Here is a 21908-nt window from a genome sequence, read left to right on the forward strand (position 1 = left end):
AATGCCGGGTAATATTTTGGCGAATCCTCGGACCTCATCTCAGCTCACTACATCTCGCCAAAATGTAAAAAAAAAAAAAATGTAAAAAAAATTGTACAAAATTGTAGAAAATTACTAAATTGTAAAACTATAAAAATTTGTAAAAATTGTAATTGTAATATTGTAAAATGTTGACATGTTCCACATCTTAAAGCTTCATTGCTCATGTAAGATCTATGGAATAAAATAAATGAATGAATGAATGAATGAATTGTGAGTGTCTTGACAAACTGTACGAGCTGTAGATATTATGAAAGTTTAAGAGTTTAAATTATTTACAGTAATGGTACTGGGTGTATTATAAATTCACAAAAGAACATTCTTTATTGCTGGTATTTAATTATTGTGTTACTCTATGTTTTTTTACAGTTTCCCTATGCTACGTGTTTTCTGTAAATATTGCTGCTTCGTTCATGGTTATTGGAAGTGTTAGTGCTGCGAAAAGCATTTAGTGCTGTGAAAGTGTTGGAAATTAATAGGTTAGGTTGGGTTAGGCCACAGTGGCTAGGGGCGGGTTAGGACGACCCTTTGCACGTCAGCCATACTGAGGCCTATTGTGCATCCTGAATGTTATGGGATGAATGAGAATGAGGGGGTCCACACCTGTGGAGTAACATTAGCGCGTCTGGCCGTGAAACCAGGTGGCCCGGGTTCGATTCCCGGTCAGGACAAGTTACCTGGTTGAGGTTTTTTCCGGCGTTTTCCCTCAACCCAATATGAGCAAATGTTGGGTAACTTTCGGTGCTGGACCCCGGACTCATTTCACCGGCATTATCACCTTCATCTCATTCAGATGCTAAATAACCTCAGATGTTGAGAAAGCGTCGTAAAATAACCTACTAAAATAAAAAAAAAATAAAAAGAGGATGAGGGTGTACTAGCCCACCGGTCGCATGTGACCACTCATCTGCTCACCCAATGGGGGCCTCCTACCCTCCCCCACTCCAAGTTCATTCTGCCAAGGTGTCGAAGTGCCCTTGGAAGTGCTCTTAAGGATTGAATCCTAGCAGAGATATTGTGGAAGGCTGGGAACCCAGGAATGGTTGCGGAGAGGACATCCCTCCCATAAGCATATGAAGACATGCTTCCTAAACTGAATATGTCTATTGAATGAGATGAGGAAGATGAATGATATATGAAATCTAAACTCTTTTTCTATGCTGGAGGGGAAGGGAAAATGGACTGTGGCAATGAAAATTCCAATCTGGCATTTGCCTAAGTAACTGTGGAAAACCACTGAAAAGCAACAGGCAGGTTGGTGGGTCCAGGAATCGAACCACTGACCTCCTGAATGCAAGTCCCATGCGATACGCATGAGCCAACTCGTTCGATTGGAAATTAATAAGCATAGTGTCAGTGTTTGAAGTGTTTTGAGTGTTTTGTAAAGTATTAAACTTTGTTAAGATTTGTGTGTTACAAGTGTCGCATAAGCATTGAGTATATTCTTCATTTTAATCCTGATTTAAGCCCGGTTCAGACGGTGCGTGTTTCTGTGATGGATTCCAAGGTGACTCCACGGATGGGTCACCTGCATGGTCATTCGCTGGAAGTAATCCGCTCTGGTGGGTCCGTGGATGGCTAGCTTGCTGGATTTCGAGGGTAGGTTCCTTGCTATTTTTCGTGGTGGTTTGCAGGCTGGAAACCAAAGATGATCATATAATATCACCTCTGAAACCATGTCGCCATGTTCGTTGTTTTCCAACTAAACCTGTTTTTTCTATATTCTTTAGTTTCTAAGAAACAGCAATTAAATATCAAACTTTAACTGTTTTGCACTTATGGCTTAATTACTTTATTACGACATTTACTATTGTTAATGTAGGACTTTAGTTGTTTTCCACTCACGGTTTAGTTTCTTTTTGACCATGAGTGTTGGCAACAGATGAAACAGCAGATGATTTTCCAATTTGAACTCTGAAAAGAGCCAGCTCCATGTGAACAACTACAGTCACCGTAGCCAACACGGGAGACAGCAAGTGACCACGCAGGGCGGCCATCAGCATAGCCACCTTGGAATCCATCACAGAAACTTACACCGTCTGAACCAGGCTTTAGTGTATTCTAGAAGCTTTATTTGTGTTGTATTTTTGTACTTATGTTGTGAGTCGTGTTCATGTTGTGATGTTGTATTTGTGCTAGTGTTTTGTAATTTATTTGTATTATTGTTTTGTAATTTTGATTTGTTTTGTATTGGTGTGTTATTTTGTGTTTTGTTTTGTATTTGTATAATATTTTTTGTGTTGTTTATGTTATGTTTTGTATTTGTTTCTTTTTTATGTTAATTGTGTTTGTTCACATTTGTACTCTACTAACATTAATACTGGATATCCACCCATTCCTAATGCACCAGTAATAATAAATAATTCATTCATTTCCTCACTACTGAAGCTGGTAGTAACTCACATTCTTCTAGTTTAGAAATCGAATTCGTTAAGTGTAGGTAGTCTTAAGAACAAATGTAATGTCGAGCTTGCAGTCGGTATTTCTCTTGGCGATTTTTGTGTTACTGTATAGCATGATGAAAAATTACTGTCCTGACTGTGATGCATACTCTTTTATACTTACCTGTATCATTACAATTAATTTCCTTTATCATGTTTGTAATGATATTCCATTTACAAGTTATTTTCTTGGACTATTATTCAGAAAACATGCCTACATGAAACAATATGGACTCCAGATTGTAAGTTGAACTTTAGTGTTTTTAATTATACATGAATGGCTTTCTCTATTGTCTATATATTTTCGTGAAAATTAACCTTCTATATTGAACAGAATCGCTTAATGGTGATCCTGATTTACTTAATTTCTAAAGAACAATATTATCAGATTGCTACTACAAAATGATTCTGGATTTACTGAAATAAATAGATTGTAATGGTTACCGACAGAGGCGACATCACATTATGAAGAGGGTGATATTTGAGATCCGTGTGCCAGTGCAGAGAACAAACAATGGTGGATCAACTGGTGATTGATAATCATTTGGTGATGCATGTTGTACAGAGGAGAGTGAATCTGACACAAATTTAGAAGTTCTCATTCCATCATCAGACAGTGACTGTTAATGTAAGTAATTTTATTTTCATTAGTTTAATATTTTTATGCAGTTATCCAAGCATGTGGATTTATTATTAATTACTAGAGACAGGCAAAATATGAAATTTCGTATTTTAAACCATTCCTACTAACGCTGTGAGAACAAAGATTTTTGCGATTCACAACAGGTGGAATGCAATAATGCCAAAAATTTTTCATATTTCATGATGCTTTTGTAAATTTTTCATATTTCATAAAAATATTTATTTTTTTTTTTCATATTTTGCACGATTTTTCCCTTCATTAAAGTTTTTATAACTACCAGTGAACTGGTCTTCCAGATATTATGAGATAATAGAGAAAGCACTCAAAGAAGTAAAGCCGCCCATTCCTCCAACATACTGGGATTCCCAAGGGCAAGTGAAATCTTAAAATTCTATGTTAAGAGTAATTGGATTCGTAGTGTTAATGAATTTGAGAAACTAAAACAAAACACTGGCTCCTATTCTATTTTTTCTCATTCTTTCCAATTCAGTGAAAGTTTTCAGTGTTGTCATGTCTACTTATAAACTTATAAAATAAATTTTTAAACGAGTTTCAACCATCAATTTTGCTCTCTACTCAATTTCTTCTCATTTTACAACTTCATGGGGTTTCCATCGTACAATACAATAACAATATTAACTGACAGAAGATCCAATTTTTTGCCAGATAATAATAGAAAAGTTACTTGTGTTGTATTGTAACCTATGTTGAGTCCAGCCAATGTAAGAACTCTTGTTTTTCTTTTTCTGCCTTCAGTATAAAAATTGAGTTACCTAGTTCTTGCATTCACGTAAGGATTTGATGATGCCGAGAAACTGTTTAATTATGCAGATTTATTGTATTTTATTTTGTAGCATATTGAATATAAAGAACATTATTAATCCTCAAAGTCGTATTTTATAAATAATGATGTAAACCTGCTCCAAATGATACAGGAACGAAGATATTTTAGCTTTAAAATATTTATTTCATATTTTGTCGGTCTCTATAAATTATAGGCCTATTAATATCTGCTTAAAAGAGTGCAGCATGTAAACGAAGTTTTATTTTTTTATTTGTATGTTACACTTTATTTTGTTTTTTCTTTCTCTCTCACCCTCTCTCTCTCTCTTATCTTCATCATCTTTCTGTTCTTTGAATGGCTGTTTCATGTGAATTTGCGAGACCGCATGCGTCCAGAAATAGGCACATGTGTGCCTATCGAGCGAGGTAACTGAGATTGTAAAATCAGTTCAACTTTTTTTCTAGATTTCTCGAGCATGGTGTGCTCGATCCGAGTATGACGAGCAGACAGTGCTCGACTCGAGTTCTCGAGCATGTTGTGCTCGATCCGAGTTTCTCGAGCATTGTGTGCTCGATCCGAGTTCCTCGAATAGGGTGTGCTCGATTGGAGTTTTGTCGAGCATGGTGTCCTCGACCCCGAGCATGGCGAGCAAACAGTGCTCGATTCGAATTTCTCGAGCATGGTGTGCTCGATTCGAGTATGGCGAGTAGGCAGTGCTCGATTCGAGTTTCTCGAGCATGGTGTGCTTGATTAGAGTATGGCGAGCAGGCTTTCTCGGGCATGGTGTGCTCGGTTCAAGTCTTTCGAGCATGGTGTGCTCGATTCGCGTTCCTCGAATATGCTATGCTCGTTGTCGAATATGGTGTGCTCGATCCGAGTATGGCGAGCAGGCAGTGTTCGATTAGAACTTCTCGAGCATGGTGTGCTCGTTTCGAGTTTGTCGAGCATGGCGTGCTCTATACGAGTGTGGCGAGCAGGCCATGACGTGCTCGATTCGAGTATGGCGAGCAGGCAGTGCTCGATTCTAGTTTCTCGAGCATGGTGTGATCAATTTGAGTATGACGAACAGCATAAACTGGCAAAACATGGGGAAAGCAGTAGAGGATCCCACTGGGGACTTTTAAATCTACTGGCTTGAGGCATTGTATAGATATTTTTAGTTTGAGGTATTATGTTCTTAGTATAATTTTAAATTTCATTTTTCTCATCTTTTATTTTTTCAGCAGTTTGAACTTTTCAAAATATTCTGCGTACAACAATTTTTTAACGATCTGCTTGAAATTTTCAGGAAAACTTTAGACATTGAGTAAAGAACTCATGTCAATTGTTGGTTCCATTGTTATAAAATATTGTTTATATTTTATGTGCATCAGAATTAAAAATTAAATAACAACTATAGAAAATATTTTTTTCTACGAAACTAATTTAAATTAAAGAAAGCCTGCTCATCATTTTATTTATATTACTCTTTTAAAGTCGAAAATAAATTTTTAAGTACAGTCAATTCCGGTTATAGTGAACCTCTGCGGACCAGCTTATTTCGTTCACTATATCCGAGGTTCACTAAATCCGAAGTGTGTGTTTTTTTGCTATACATACAATATTAATGTCCACTTGGGACAGACCATGTTCAATATCAGTAATAATGTTCATTTTATCTTCCAACTTAAACACTTTATGCTTCCACATTCAGATGTTCATAGTTCGAAACTTGAATCTAATCTGGCCATGTAGGTAGTAGGCACTGACCGATTTCGCACCTCTTCCCACTAGAGGTATGCTACTGTGTACTCAACCTTGGAATTTCCCCGGGTTCACTTTTACAAAGATGCGGGAGGGAGGGTTGAGGACTATTATACTGTAATCCTTCTTTTATTTACCCTTTGGTCATCACTCTACTCCCTTTTACAAAAGAAAATACTGTCTCTTCCTATTCTTCGAATAACCTCTTTTAAAGAAGCCAGAACTAATCCTTCCTTTCTTCCTCACTGCGTACACTACATGTATTCTCTTTAACATGTTTCAAGCTTTCCAGGAAGCTGAACAAATCCTTCATCTTTCAATGCACACAACGCGTAAAAGGTTTGATATTTTGTTCTGAACATATTCTTGGAAGTTTATAGGAGGAAGGGTTTCTTAATTACCATTTTCGCCATTTTAAAATTACATTTTCTTGGGGAAGTTCAAGTTTCAGGTTCACTATAACCGAAGTGAGTGTTCACTATAAATGGAAATATTAATGTACTTTATAATGTATGCGGGTCGGGACCAACGATATAAGTTCACTATAACCGAATGTTCACTATATCCAGAGTTGACTGTATTAGATAATCCATTTGGTACAAGGATCATTTTAATAATACAGGGACATCATTTTATTTTACTAACATTTTTAATATTAACTTGGCTATACCGTTGGATCAATGCCCTTTGTTACCCCCTTCCACGACTGGAGTTCGATGATACTGGCGTAAAGTACAAATGAATCACTTTACTAGGTATAGGAGGGAAGAAAAGTAGTTCATCCATTTAGGTAAACTAGGAAATATCGCGCTTTTGAGTTTGATCATTTTCATTAGGTTTTTGCTTAATCAAAATACAGTACAGTATTAACAATGAGTGTTTTTACTCACGAACTGAGCTGTCCATTCGGACGTATTCATTATGCAGTGTATATTATACTGCCTGCAGCACATTAGCGTACAATCCGAAAAGATAAAATTACTCAGATATGCTATCTACTGTCCGACCAAGTGGTTATGTCTTAGGGTCGTAGAAAGGGAGGAAATCACGTGACAATTAATGACTTAACGAGGCCCTTTTATTTAAGTTATTCTAAACAGTTGTATAATATTACGCAGACGTCAAATTCCTAACAGAAATTAATGTTCTCAGAAAAGTGCTAAGACAGCCCAGCCACTAACTGGCGAATAAAAGCTGGTGGGGGAAACCGGATACGACGTAGGCAAATGGACGACAGTACCTGTGCGAAAATGATTAAATATTGAAAGCTCTTTCATCACTGGAAAACGCGAACATATTTTTGGAACGTACTGTTTACTATGACCGTAAGGCTACTATGATTGTATATGCGGTCTTGGATCTGTGTGGAGGACGGTTGAACTTCATTAGTAGAAGGGGTGGGAATGAAGTACATTAAAAAACTCAGGTACAATAAAAATAGAAGTAAAAATAAAATGATGCCCCTGTATATAAAAAACAATAACATCTTAAATAAATCAATTATCTGAAAAACTATTTGACGCAACTTAACAAAATTTGGTGTGTAATATCTTACTTACTTACTTACAAATGGCTTTTAAGGAACCCGAAGGTTCATTGCCGCCCTACATAAGTCCGCCATCGGTCCCTATCCTGTGCATGATTATCCAGTCTCTATCAACACACCCCACCTCCCTAAAATCCATTTTAATATTATCCTCCCATCTACGTCTCGGCCTCCCTAAAGGTCTTTTTCCCTCCGGTCTCCCAACTAACACTCTATATGCATTTCTGGATTCGCCCATACATGCTACATGCCTTGCCCATCTCAAACGTCTGGATTTTAAGTTCCTAATTATGTCAGGTGAAGAATACAATGCGTGCAGTTCTGTGTTGTATAACTTTCTCTATTCTCCTGTAACTTCATCCCGCTTAGCCCCAAATATTTTCCTAAGCACCTTATTCTCAAACACCCTTAACCTATGTTCCTCTCTCAGAGTGAGAGTCCAAGTTTCACAACCATACAGAAGAACCGGTGTGTAATATCAGTATCATAATATGCTGGCATGGCCAAAATTTCAAGTTGATCAGATGAAAATTGTAGATTTAGATGCATTGCCTTAATGCCATAATTACATGCATAATTAGTGGGAACTTGCTGAGGCAAGTAATGGCATGTAACTCCGGGCTCCACTGGAGATGGTGCCTTAACACGAACTTCTACACTAGACGATGTAACATAGTACTGTGTAGCGTTGTGTGTGCAATATGATTCGCATCGTTTGCTGACCAGCGCATCTTCTGGAGAGTGACGCGTATTTCCGTGCCGTCTCGGACCTTCGGGCCGATCAGCAGGTGTCAGGATTTGGCACCGCGCCACGCCTGTGGCACTGCGAACCACATCACTCGTCACGCGCAAAGATCGTGACTGACATTGAGTCCACCCGCCCCTCGTGGAGGAGGTGGGTTCAAGTCCCGCCCAAGGCATGGTAACAAAATTAAACATTAGACATCTTGATCACTCATGGCTTTAAATATCACACAAAATAAAGTATGTTTTCATGTAGTGTTCGAGTGATATTTTTTTGTGTGTATACTTGTGTGTGTTTCCTTGCTTGGATGTTTGTGTGGCTGTTTGTGCGAGTGTTTCTTTGTATATCAGTGTCTTTGGGTCAGTGTTTGTATGGGTGTGTTATTTTGTATAAATGTTGTGTGTTTCTTTGTGTGTCAGTATTGTTTGCGTACGAGTGTTTATGCTTGCGTGTTTTTATGTGAAATGTTTCTTTTTGTCAGTGGTTTGTCTGAGTCTCTTTGTGTAAGTAATTTGTGTATGTGTTACTTTGTGTGAGTGGTTTGTATGTGTTTCTTTGTGCAAGTGGTTTATACACAGTCTAATAGATACAGTCACGCAACTCATACGTATAAAATATGCCAACATTTGACAACTGGCGCGACAGTAGCCCTCTAGCGGCAGGCAAGTTAAAAGTGTTTACACAACATAGGATAACACATCAGAAAACGGGTTTTGCGTAATTTATTTTATATTTTTATGCTATACAGTAAGTGTATATGGTTCTTATTAATTTTACTTTAGACTCCTAGAAGAATTTCACACGCAGTTAATTTACAAGTTTCAGAAGCTGGGAATAAACGTAATTCTTTCTGTTTCTTACAACTGAATCATGGCCCTGATAACGTATCATGGTTTGAAATAATATAATTGTTCGTACGTGGATGGTTAATTCAATTCATTCCTAAATATATTTATGAATCACTAAAACTCTATATTTCCTGTGAGAAGAGTCAAAATTATTAGCTTCAAAATTGTAGGGCATATCTCGTAGGGTACATCGCGTGGTGAACTCTTCTCCCTATTTCCTGAGAAATTAACTATTTTCCATACCGCAAATTGGGGTAAACTCGGCCGCTGAGGTAAACTTGAAAATAAAAAAGGGGGAGATTTAAACCTTAATATGACATTGATTTATGAAGTTAATTATTTTTCATTTCTTAAGAACCGATATTTCATTTATTATTTTGAGTCATAAATAGTGCTGATATTATGGTTTAAATTTTTATGGCAAGTTTACCGAATTTTACATTACATTTTCTAGTTTTCACACATAGCTTAATTTTAACTTATCCTACCTACATAATACGTAATTTACATGCACTTACTGTTAATATGACGTAGATGAGAACAAATAAATGAACACACAATTTTGTTGAAAAAATTGTAACTTCAATTAACTCAGAAACTGTAGGAAATTTTATTTTCAGAGCAGAAGTGGTGTAAGTCAAAAATGGGTAATGAGGGTTAAAGTAAACATTCTTTAAAATACAGCGCAAAGTAGCAGTTAATATTGAATTTATTTAAACTGTTAGTAGTCAGTGAATAGCACGAAGGATATATTAATTGCTACTTTGCACTATATTTTACAGAATTTTTACTTTAAACCTCATTACCTAATTTTGACTTACACCACTTCAGCTCTGAACGGCTCAAATAATCACTGGGAAAGTAAAATCAACACAAATAACAGTCATGCAAATTATTACAGAAAAGATTGCTTTTTATATTAAATTTAAAAAGGCTCTTGAGAACTTAATACGTCTGCCACATGAATCTACACCAACACATCAGAAATTTATCGACACAGTCTGGATTTATTCAAGAAGTGAATATTTTGCAAAAGGATTACAATACTCCATGAATTCTTGAAAGATTAACACCATGATCCCTACTTGAATGCAATATAACATTCAACTTTTGAAAAATATAAAGAAAAAAAAAACACGAATACAAAAATTATGGAATTACTTGCATTAAAAACTGTAGATACATTATCCAAAATCGGAATGATTACACATTTACACATATGATCTATGCAAAAAATAATATACTGTAACAGGTATTTACTTTGTTTTTATTTAAACTCTCCTTCCTGACATACAAATAGGTAACTGATAACTAATGTTTTATAGAACACAATACGTAGGTTACCTACAACGTGGATTATTGGTCATAACTAAGTTATGATTTTCTCTTGGTCTTTAGGGAATCTGAAGAACGACAAATTCGGAGATTTAAACTTGTTGTTACTGCAATTTTCGTCATTGCACACATTACCTTTATTCCGACGCATGATTAAAACGTTATTATAACATCTCGCATCCCTTTAAAGCACATGTTGGCTGAACGAGACTGTATCAACCCTATGACCAGTGCCTTGCCTGCCGCTTGGGCGCTAGTGTCGCGAATGTTGGCAGAAAAAGTGTTGGAGTTGCTTGACTGTATGCATTAGACTGTGGTTTATATTTGTCTCTATGTGAATGACTTGTATATGTTTCTTTGTATCAGTGATTTGTATGTGTTTCTTTGTATTAGCGATTTGCATATGTTTCTTTGTGTGAGTGATTTGTATACGTCTCTTTGTGTGAGTGGCTTGTATGCATTTCTTTGTATCAGGGATTTGTATGTGTTTCTTTGTATCAGTGATTTGTATGTGTTTCTTTGTATCAGCGATTTGCATGTGTTTCTTTGTGTGAGTGGTTTGTATACGTCTCTTTGTGTGAGTGGCTTGTATGCATTTCTTTGTATCAGGGATTTGTATACATTTCTTTGTATCAGGGATTTGTGTTTCTTTGTATCAGTGATTTGTATGTGTTTCTTTGTATCAGTGATTTATATGTGTTTCTTTGTGTCAATGATTTATATGTGTTTCTTTGTATCAGTGATTTGTATGTGTTTATTTGTGTGAGTGATTTGTATACGTCTCTTTGTGTGAGTGGCTTGTATGCATTTCTTTGTATCACGGATTTGTATGTGTTTCTTTGTATCAGTGATTTATATGTGTTTCTTTGTGTCAATGATTTATATGTGTTTCTTTGTATCAGTGATTTGTATGTGTTTATTTGTGTGAGTGATTTGTATACGTCTCTTTGTGTGAGTGGCTTGTATGCATTTCTTTGTATCACGGATTTGTATGTGTTTCTTTGTATCAGTGATTTGTATGTGTTTCTTTGTATCAGTGATTTGTATGTGTTTCTTTGTATCAGTGATTTGTATACGTTTCTTTTTGTGAATGGCTTGTTTACATTTCTTTGTATCAGGAATTTGTATGTGTTTCTTTGTATCAGTGATTTGTATGTGTTTCTTTGTGTGAATGACTTGAATGTGTTTCTTTGTATCAGTGATTTGAATGTGTTTCTTTGTGTGAGTGATTTGCATGTGTCTCTTTGTGTGAATGGCTTGTATGCATTTCTTTGTATCAGGGATATGTATGCATTTCTTTGTATCAGTGATTTGTATGTATTTCTTTGTATGAGTGGCTTGTATGTGTTTCATTGTGTCAGTGGTTTGTATGTATTTCCAAATACACTCTAACAATAATACTGGAAAGCTTTCCTGTTTAGCATTGCAAGCGGCGGCTAAAAGTGACTGTGCTGCCATCTAGCGGCTTGAAATGTTGATACACCCCTTGCGGCGTGTTGGGTTACGTAGAGATGTGCATTCGATGTCAATAAGAAAACGCAAAGCATAGTATAATTTGGAGTGGCTTTGTTCACAACATTTTAAATTAATAAGAAGTTACAAAGTTATTAGAATAGAAATGAATTGACACAATTATCGTATTTTCAAATGTAGGTATATGATTAGTTGTATATGACTTGGCAGCTTTCATACGTCGCTTATTTCGTTTTATAGCTATCTGGTTGTTCATTTTATTTTGATGTAACAGTTTGTTAGAACACTGAAATATTTGTCAATGAAGATGTTCGCACAGTCACTGAAAAAGGTAATGTTAACAGGGGGCACCACCATTTTAAATAGATATTTTGTTTACACCAGTTCTAGTATTACAAATAACATTATTAATTAAAAAAAAGCATCAGGACATAATTTTGTCTTAGGAGATAAATATTCTTAGAGGAAACCATTTTTGAATCTTTACGGTTTTTCTTTTTTTGCATCATGAACAAAAATTTTCTTGTAAAGATTAGTTTTAGGTCTTACAGAATCTTTTATGGTAACAATGATTATTAGAGGAGAAAAATTCACTCCGGCGCCGGGGATCGAACCCGGGACCTTGGCCCTACGTACCAAGTGCTCTAACCACAGAGCTATGCCGAAGTTCAATCCACAGCACCGGATCGAATCCTCCTCCTCTAGTGTTTTTCCTTATGTCGAACTTGGAATCAGGCCACAAAGGGAAAAACACCACAGGAGGGGGATTCGATCCGATGTTGTGGATTGAACTTCGGCGTAGCTCAGTGGTTAGAGCACTTGGTGCGTAGAATTAAGGACCCGGGTTCGATCCCCAGCACCGGAGCGAATTCTTCTTCTCTAATAATAATTAATAATCAAAAATTTCTTCGATAAATTTCGTGCTTCAGTCAGCTATACATCCAACCTGCAACATTAGCTCTTGCATTGTCTTCCAATACGTTTTATTACATGGTCTGTATTTTGCTATATATTAATATTATTGTGCTGAATGAACACTCTTCAATTTTGTATACTAGACTGAACTGCGCCCGAGCACGAGCTTCTGCTCTTTCGGGCTGCAATGCCTAATGTAGTGTAAACCTAGTGTATTAAATAAATAAATTTTAAATACATTTGAATTTAAAAAAATATAATTTTGAACAAGGTAGGCTCGTTGTGGGCGGAAACAGAAGTGTAAAGAATGGTTAATTTTTTATGACTTGCTATTTTTTACAATCAGCTACTGCTACTCAGTAAACATCAAAGATCAGCTCTCGTTGACCAAATTTAGCAACAATTTTGACACATTTTGCGACCTTGCAGACCACAAATTTCACTCGCGATTTAGAAGATATAGTGAGGGTCACATAAGAACAGTTCCTAAACAGCGAATATTGCCGTCTTGTCAGTGTTGCCAACTGTTACCAGATATCACACGATCCTACGTACTTATTTACTTACCGTACTTTATGTTGGAAGGTTATTCTAAATAATTCAGTAATTTGGAACATATTTTCGTAAGCAAACTATACGGGAAAGGGATCAACATGTCAGGTATTTGTCTGGCAATATGAAATTCATTGATTTGACTAAACAATTGATTCACGAAACCTAACCTAAAAATGTATTTTGTTTGACCACATTAAATTATTGGTACTAACTCCGAAAACTTCCCTGACTATAGTCTTGAATTATATACACAACGCAACACATAGAATAACCATTATGTATTAATATTAATACTGATATTAATTCATTATTAGTATGTTCAAATTTCACTAGCTTCCAGTAACAGGCTCAGAAATGTAGTACAGACCGATTATTTAGTCCTGACAGCTCAGCGACGCGAAAGAGGGGAAGTAATAGGAGGAGTGGGGAGAGTTCCGGAGTAGAGATAAGGGCAAGCGGTCGGTAAAGGAATGCAGTACAGCTTAATTTTACTGGAACCATACCGCTCTACCGCAAGCATGGCATCCGATCGCTCCGAAGGCAAGCGAGTGAATAACCTAGACACCCCTTGGCGTAACTAAATGGACTCTCCTGACCTAGGCGCATAGCTATCTCCGGTGACTGTCAGAACTAAATAATCGTACTGTACAATTTTAATTTCATAGAACTCCAGTACCGGCGTAATATTGTCGATATTTGTCTCAGCTGCCAACATACCAGTTACAAAATCATTACCATTTGTAATATTTGTCAGTATCCAAATTCGAAACTAAGTTGGCAAAAGAAAATTCAACCTGCAAACTAGAAAATCACCACAATCCACTAGCATATGGGCTATTCCATATGAAATCGATCAGTAAAAAGCCTCGCATTTTTTATATTCTAATTTTTTCCCTATTTATACAAGGTGCTGAGGAGAGTGCATTTTCAAAAATATACTATCGAAAGTCAAACGGTTTTCGTACTATTGAGCGACAAATTTAGCGTATTTTATAAAAACAAACCTCTTTCAGCGCTCAGAACTCTGGAAACATTTACTGCAGAACATTGAACGGGAGCTCATTTTGAAGCTGACATTTGGTAGGTTATGCTAAGAAGTAATCCTTATTTTTATTGTACATAGAGAGACAGATAATCTGATTTTACTTACTTTTAGGCTTTTTGGCCATTTGTAAAAATGTAAAAAAATATTGAGAAAAAACCTTGCATTATTAAGAGGGATTTGGCATTGTTTGGTTAGTGGTACGGCAATAAGTTTCGAGGGTATTAAATAGATTATTTTCACACGCCTAGACTTGAACGGCGCAGTACCGCACGCACTGGCCGAGAGCTGAAGATAAGCGAGCGTTGGGCGTCATTTTACTCCTGTGTTTATGAAAACCTGTGATAAAAATAGTACAGTCATGACTGCTAGACGACACATCACGTGTTTATGTCTCCTGGTCTTGCTTACCTCGGATAGCTCCCGCCTCACAGTCAGCTGGTTAGTTCACGCGCGTGCTATTTATTTTCTTTATTTGATATTTTCAATACTTTCTTATCAACATACCACCAGTAAAAAATATGAAGAGTTCGCGGGAAAAACGATGAATGTCAAAGTTTTGTTAAGGTTGATGTCATTATCTAATTCAATGGATCACTACGAAATTTAATGTTGTTCTTATGAAAAATGGTAAAAAGGAGAATTATCACCACTAATACAGTAATCCTTTCCTTTATTTTCTATAGAAACAGCACTACATCTTGCAGTTATAGACTCAATTAGATCATTATCTAATCCTTAACAGAAATGTGACATTCATCGTTTTTCCCGCGAACTCTTCATATGTGTTTATTTGTACTTTCAATGCGGAATCTAACTATATATTTTTACAATATTTTTTTCCTTGGCAAATGCGTCTTAATGAGGAAAAATCTAAATTTCTCCATTTCCATAAAAAGTAAGAAAATCTGTTTATATGTCAATATAAACTTCAATTTCTCAGCATCAAAATAAACCATGAATTTGATCATTGGGTGAAAGGATTTCGGAGCTACAAGAGTTCAAAGTTGCAAATTTTATGAAAATACGATAAATTTAAATATTTTTAATTTAAACACTATGAAGTTCTGATACCTCAAACTTTGCACAAAGCATTGTATCACAGTTCTCTACGTACAAAAAAAGTTTTATTGTATTTAGAAATTGTAAGGTCAATTTTCTCTTATATTTCGGTCGATTTGAGATGGAATAGCTCATATGTAGTAATGGGGAGGAAATGGTTAGGGTTTGCCCTTAGGGTATGAAGTTAGCTGACTCGGACTATAGATTTTTATATATTATTTTAATGTACCGAAGTACATATGATATTTCCATGCAGATATTCTGCGTCATCATACGATGAAAGAGTAATGGAACGGAGAAAAATTCTCTCCGGTGCCGGGATTTGAACCCGGGTTTTCAGCTCTACATGCTGATGCTATATCCACTAAGCCACATCGTATACCACCCCGGCGTCGCGTCGGACAGAATTGTCTCTGATTAAGTTCCAACTCTTGGGTTCCCTCTAGTGGCCGCCCTCTGAACTACGTCATAGGTGTCTATGAACGTAGGACCGAAGTCCACACATGTGCTGAGGTGCACTCGTTATGAGTGACTAGTTGGCCGGGATCCGACGGAATAAGCGCCGTCTTAAATCACAAAGTGATTTACGCATATCAATGTACCGAAGTACATATGATATTTCCATGCAGATATTCTACGTCATCATACGATGAAAGAGTAGGGCCTAATGGAACGGAGAAAAATTCTCTCTGGTGCCGGGATTTGAACCCGGGTTTCCAGCTCTACGTGCTGATGCTATATCCACTAAGCCACACCGGATACCACCCCGGCGTCGCGTCGGACAGAATTGTCTCTGATTAAGTTCCAACTCTTGGGTTCCCTCTAGTGGCCGCCCTCTGCACTACGTCATAGGTGTCTATGAACGTAGGACCGAAGTCCACACATGTGCTGAGGTGCACTCGTTATGAGTGACTAGTTGGCCGGGATCCGACGGAATAAGCGCCGTCTTAAATCACAAAGTGATTTACGCATGTCAATGTACCGAAGTACATATGATATTTCCATGCAGATATTCTGCGTCATCATACGATGAAAGAGAGTAGGGCCTAATGGAACGGAGAAAAATTCTCTCTGGTGCCGGGATTTGAACCCGGGTTTCCAGCTCTACGTGCTGATGCTATATCCACTAAGTCACACCGGATACCACCCCGGCGTCGGACAGAATTGCCTCTGATTAAGTTTCAACTCTTGGGTTGGCGGCCACTAGAGGGAACCCAAGAGTTGGAACTTAATCAGAGACAATTCTGTCCGACGCCGGGGTGGTATCCGGTGTGGCTTAGTGGATATAGCATGAGCACGTAGAGCTGGAAACCCGGGTTCAAATCCCGGCACCGGAGAGAATTTTTCTCCGTTCCATTACTCTTTCATCCTATACATTTTTCTTTTTTTCTCTTGTAAGGAGGAGGGACCCGAAGGCGTACACTGCAGCCTGAAGCTTGTTGTTCTAGAAGATACATACTTTGATATTATCTAACACACTGGCGACCCTGATCGTGAAAAAAAAATATCCGGGTTCAGGGTAGGAAATCCCTTATGGCAAGGCGATCCGCCATGTGATGGCCACGCCTTTGTGCAGAGCGCTGGGAATATAAACGAGGCGTAATGACAATGCCGGCCTTGGCGAAGATCCACCAGCCCCCCATCCTATTGCGGAGTGCACCGTGCAGACCAGTCGCCATGGGTGTGGCACAATATTTATCCCGTCACGCGAACGGGTCTGTAAAAAGAGGCTCTTGAACCAGCAGCACCTCTTTATTTGTAAACATGCCAACTGAGCCGCCCGAATTGCGTCTTTATGGCAGCTACATTAAGGACATGAATATTCAAGATCAGAAAATAAAACACAGATAACGTTTTATAACGCTGAAACTGAGAATTGTTTGTTTGTTTTAGGCAGCCTTGCCAGTTATAGCAAATCATAATCGGTGTCACGGAAATTACACTCATACACAGACTTGAATAATTACAAGGGAAAAATAGTTTCGATCCCGGGACCTTTGGCTTAGCGAACCAACGCTCTGCAGTCTGAGCTACCCAGGAACTACACTCGACAGCGTCTCAATTTTTTCCTTTATATCCACACACCTCAAGTGGACTGATAAGACGCCAGAAACCCAACTTTGAGTCCACACAAATTCTGTGTAACTTGTATTGCGGTGTTCTGTTAATGTACCTACAGTGACGTATATATTATGCAAATCTGACTTTCAGGTGTAGCTCCCTGTGAAGCAGACCTGAATAATTACAAGGGAAAAATTGTTCCGGGGCCGGGTATCGATTCCGGGACCTTTGGCTTAGCGAACGAACGCTCTACAGACTGAGCTACCCAGGAACTACACCCGATAGCGTCTCAATATTTCCCTTTATATCCACACACCTCAAGTGGACTGATAAGACGCCAGAAACCCAAGTTTGAGTGCACAAATTCTGTGTAACTTGTGTTGCGGTGTTCTGTTAATATACCTACAGTGACGTATACATTATGCAAATCTGACTTTCAGATATAGCTCCCTGTGAAGCACCCTGAATAATTACAAGGGAAAAATTGTTCCGGGGTCGGGTATCGATTCCGGGACCTTTGGCTTAGCGAACCAACGCTCTACCGACTGAGCTACCCAGGAACTAGAACACCCGATAGCGTATCAATATTTCCCTTTATATCCACGCCCCTCAAGTGGGCTGACAAGACGCCAGAAACCCAACTTTGAGTGCACACAAATTCTGTGTAACTTGTGTTGCAGTGTTCTGTTAATGTACCTACAGTGACGTATATATTATGCAAATCTGACTTTCAGGTATAGCTCCATGTGAAGCACACCTGAATAATTACAAGGGAAAAATTGTTCTAGGGCCGGGTATCGATTCCGGTACCTTTGGCTTAGCGAACCAACGCTCTACCGACTGAGCTACCCAGGAACTACAACACCTGATAGCGTCTCAATTTTTCCCTTTATATCCACACACCTTAAGTGTGCTGACAAGGCGCCAGAAACCCAACTTTGAGTGTTTAACTTGAATTGTGATTTTCTGTTAACGTACCTACAGTGTATATACTGTATTATGCAAATCTGGCTTTTAGGTGCAGCTCCCTGTGAAGCAGACTTGAACAATTCACATCTTACAGCAATTTAGTTGCCAAATGTTTATAGTTTATCAGTCAGGGATGGAAACAGGGCCGCTTACAGGAATTGTGGTCTCCTCCCCACAAGAATGTTTTGTCAGCCATCAGCGTAGCTCAGTCGGCTTAGGCGCTTGCCTGCTGATCTGAAGTTGCGCTCGGGCGTGGATTCGATCGCTTCTTGAGCTGATTAGCGAAAAAGTTAAAAAAGGAAGTCGGAGATAGCGGTTTGGAGTGGATTAGCTCGTATGCTAGGGCAGGAAAGTTAAACAAGGGAGCTTCATTCCATGAAATAATAATAATAATAATAATAATAATAATAATAATAATAATAATAATAATAATAATAATAATAAATTGAAAGACTACTATGACATTCTTTTCACTTTTCTCAATTTCAAAGTATGCCATACTAGTGTTTAATCAGCATAAATGTTACTTATGTACTAGAAAGATTTTAATTACATTTCAGAAATCACAATTAACTTGAAAACCTTAAGCAATGGAAATATTTTGAAAACAAATTTGAAATCAGAGCAATGATTTCTGTGGGAATCGGCAGTTCTAACAGACAACAGAACCTCTCCATATGGACAGGACCCCAGGACGTGCGCAAGAGTTTCGATCTCTCTGTGACATCAACAGAGGTTACCGTCCTGGGATCTCCCCGGAATGGAGCGGACCGCGCATACGTTAGTTGTCATTTTGATGGTCTCACGCCATTTTGTTAACATGTTTTCGGACTCAACTGTTCACAGGTATTAGAGCCACTCTTTTCCCTTTATGTGGTAAGTTGCACCATTTATGATATTCCTTGTTTCTAAGATCATTCCTAATTTTCCGTGAAATCAATAGTTGCGTGCGTATATCAAGTCCTAGATGTTGTAAGCAACTTCTAATTTCTGCCAAGAGGTCTCTTGTTTAATTCAAGAAATCGTTTCCAGTCATCAGAAGTAATCGACATGTATTTATAGTAAAGTGTTGTAGATATAACTCCCAGTTGTCACAGAAAAGACCTAGGCCTTTTACCTTAGAAGAAGAATAAAATACCGCATTTGGTACATCGGTGGGGAGTTGGATAATTTCTCTTTTTTCATTTACGATGAGTTTGTCTGGAACAATTTCTGGACGGGTTGTTTGGAAAGGATATATTAGAGATGGTGAAATACAAGTACTCAGAACTTGAAACTTCTGGTTGGACTACAACAAAGGTGTTGAAGTAAGAGTTTCTAATTTGGAACTGCTATTAATATTTTAACATTCTTTCAGCCATAGTAGACTGCCTAAATTAAAAATAATACTATAGAAATTTAAATGTCTATAAGGAATGGACACTGAGCAAATTTCCCTGGTCTGTTTTTCTCCGCGCATGCGCTCCATTAGCGTATAATTCCACTTTCAAACGATAGAGGTCAGTGTAATCGAGCACCTGCGAACGGTGGAATAGCAATCCTGATTCACTGGCAAGTCTGCTGAAAAGTATTTCTGCTGTCGACTGCTGGTGCAATATCAGCGCCAACTGTAGGAAAAATGGCAGAACCTCCCGCTGATGCAGATAGAACTGGTTTGAAGGTCATTGAAATAAGGCACTACTACATCAAAGGTACCGACGCGTAGTGACCATACTTATAAATCCCTCTACATTGGTTTCCTATACACAGGTTCTATTTGCTAATACATGATATACCTCAGTTTAATATTAGTTCAGAAGGAAAAGTGGCTTCAAAGCCTTTATTGAGGGACATAAAAAACTTGGTTGCGGACCACCGAGAAAATAACACATATTATTACTGCAAATTCTGGGTAGGCCTACATAAAGAACTTTGCATTCATCCACTCTGCTTGGATAATGTTTTTTTTAATAAGTTTAACTTACCTGAAAAGCAAGCTGGTACCGAACTTTCCCTCAAATATCGACACTATAACTGTGTTGTAGTGGTGCACGTTATACAACGTAATTTTGAAGTGTTTATAACTAGAACATATTGGTATTTTGGCTGGTTTTAACATTTTATTATACACCATGTTTCAAAATTATGGTAACACTTTCATATGATGATGATGATGATGATGATTATTATTATTATTATTATTATTATTATTATTATTATTATTATTAAGTAGTAAGGAGAAATTAACGTAGTACATGTCATTTTATAGTCAAATCCACAAAGTTTCGTTTTAAGTTTCGGAAAACGTATTATCTCTGTTGTCATGGGAGATATTGTTGAAAAATTTTATTCCACAGCAAATCGTTTTGCATTCTGCAGCTTGCGAAAGCAAATTCAGTAACAGTGGTACCTATTATAGTGTCCTGCAACGTTCGAACATGAGAGAGGCAACCAAGATATTAAAAACTTCGTCTTATTTCATAAGAAAAACTAATAGCAAGATTTGTGCTAAAATTCTCCAGCGAGTAATACATGAGTGGAGGACAGTGAATATTTTTATAACAAGTTGGAACAAACACGAGAAGACTCCTTCTGTAGAGAGAACATGGCGAATATCGAACTTCACCATACTCGACAAACTTGAACCGAACATAGCGCCTATAATGCACGACGCTAAGGTTGTTTTGTAGACATTTCCAAATTGACCATATACCACATCGTTGGATTGGATGTGCTATCGAAGCTGATCTGTTCTATCCTTGGCCTCCCAGGTCACCAGACTTGACACCATTGTGTTTTCTTTCCATGGGAGTATGTGAAGGATGAAGTTTATATTCCACGTCTACCCCAAGACCTTGAAGAAGTAAAACATCGAATCATTGCTGCGACTGTATCCATAAACAAAGATATGTTGCAGAGAGTGTGGCAAGAATGTGACTATCGTGTTGATGTATGCCGTGTAATAAGGGATTCTCACATTGAGTGTTTGTAATGAGTTTCTAAAATTATATGCACCAAGTTATTGCATCATTCATCCATAGTTTTCTGCCCAGGTGGAGGTTTTTCACTGCAAACCCAGCATTCTTCAATCTTCCCTATTTTCCGCTTTCCTCTTTGTCTTCGCATACAATCCATATACCATAATGTTGTCTTTCATCTGATATCTTCTTCTGCTCCGAACTTTCTTCCCGTTCACCATTCCTTCCAATGCATCCTTCAATAGGCAGTTTCTTCTTAGCCAGTCAATGGGTCAATTATTTATAATCGCCCGTTCCTTTGTAGGATTCTGTACAATAAAAAAGACGATCGCGCAAAAAGAATGATAACGGACTTTTTCTCAAATAGACCCACTGAAGTGCTCCGCATTGAGAGAAAGTCCAAACATGTCGATTACGAAAATATCAGCACTGTTTTCCGGAATTCACTCGTGTGATAGTTATGACAGAGACAATGATTTTAACCAACCACTCGTAGCTCACAGCAATTTGATTATTCCTGAATATGAATTTATTTTAGGAAGCTGTTTTTTTTTTAACCTTGGGGATTTAGTTGAAGTGAATTTTAATGGCAGGCAGAGTAACTATCTCATGCCCCCATGTTTTAAATTGCTTCCAGTGCACTTCATTAGAACCAGGTACCCAGCTTCGAAGCCGTTAGCCCTGTGAACTTACAATATATTTATTTTCCCCTATTATCATAATACAGGGTTGTTATCTAAGAATTAGCAA

The 21908-nt window shown here is 37.7% G+C and overlaps 1 long non-coding RNA gene across 1 annotated transcript in view; it reads left to right on the forward strand.

Moving 5' to 3' along the window:
* Positions 1 to 21908, forward strand: part of LOC138706599 (uncharacterized) — a 43498-nt gene that overhangs the window by 4713 nt on the left and 16877 nt on the right. The window contains exon 2 of the long non-coding RNA XR_011334032.1: positions 2931 to 3108. This is a non-coding gene — a long non-coding RNA (uncharacterized lncRNA). The remainder of the gene's footprint in view (positions 1 to 2930; positions 3109 to 21908) is intronic.

The sequence above is a fragment of the Periplaneta americana genome, chromosome 9, assembly GCF_040183065.1.
Source record: "Periplaneta americana isolate PAMFEO1 chromosome 9, P.americana_PAMFEO1_priV1, whole genome shotgun sequence".
NCBI classification, from domain to species: domain Eukaryota; kingdom Metazoa; phylum Arthropoda; class Insecta; order Blattodea; family Blattidae; genus Periplaneta; species Periplaneta americana.